Source organism: Penaeus monodon, chromosome 19 (assembly GCF_015228065.2).
Source record: "Penaeus monodon isolate SGIC_2016 chromosome 19, NSTDA_Pmon_1, whole genome shotgun sequence".
Lineage (NCBI taxonomy): Eukaryota > Metazoa > Arthropoda > Malacostraca > Decapoda > Penaeidae > Penaeus > Penaeus monodon.
In genome coordinates this window covers 43,235,586-43,235,872 of record NC_051404.1, presented here as the reverse complement: position 1 = coordinate 43,235,872, position 287 = coordinate 43,235,586, and positions in this window count along the sequence as shown.

Below are 287 nucleotides of genomic sequence, written 5' to 3'. Positions count from 1 at the left end.
GTACCCATAGTCAACAAAAATATATTTCATCCCTCCCTTTCTTCCCTCAACAGTACGCTCCCCAATCTACACCTCTTTTCACGGTGAAATTAGTGGAGAGAAACTTAATTACGAGCTATTATATATAAATTAATCACAAAATCAGGAAATTAGAGGGGAGACTAATCAGTAATCTCGAGTAGGCGGGGAGAGCCAATCGCATTATCGGAGAAGCGATGGTGGGAATAAGGGGGAGGGGGGAGAGGTGCGAAGAAGACATGTGAGGAAAGGAATAAATATGGAATAAC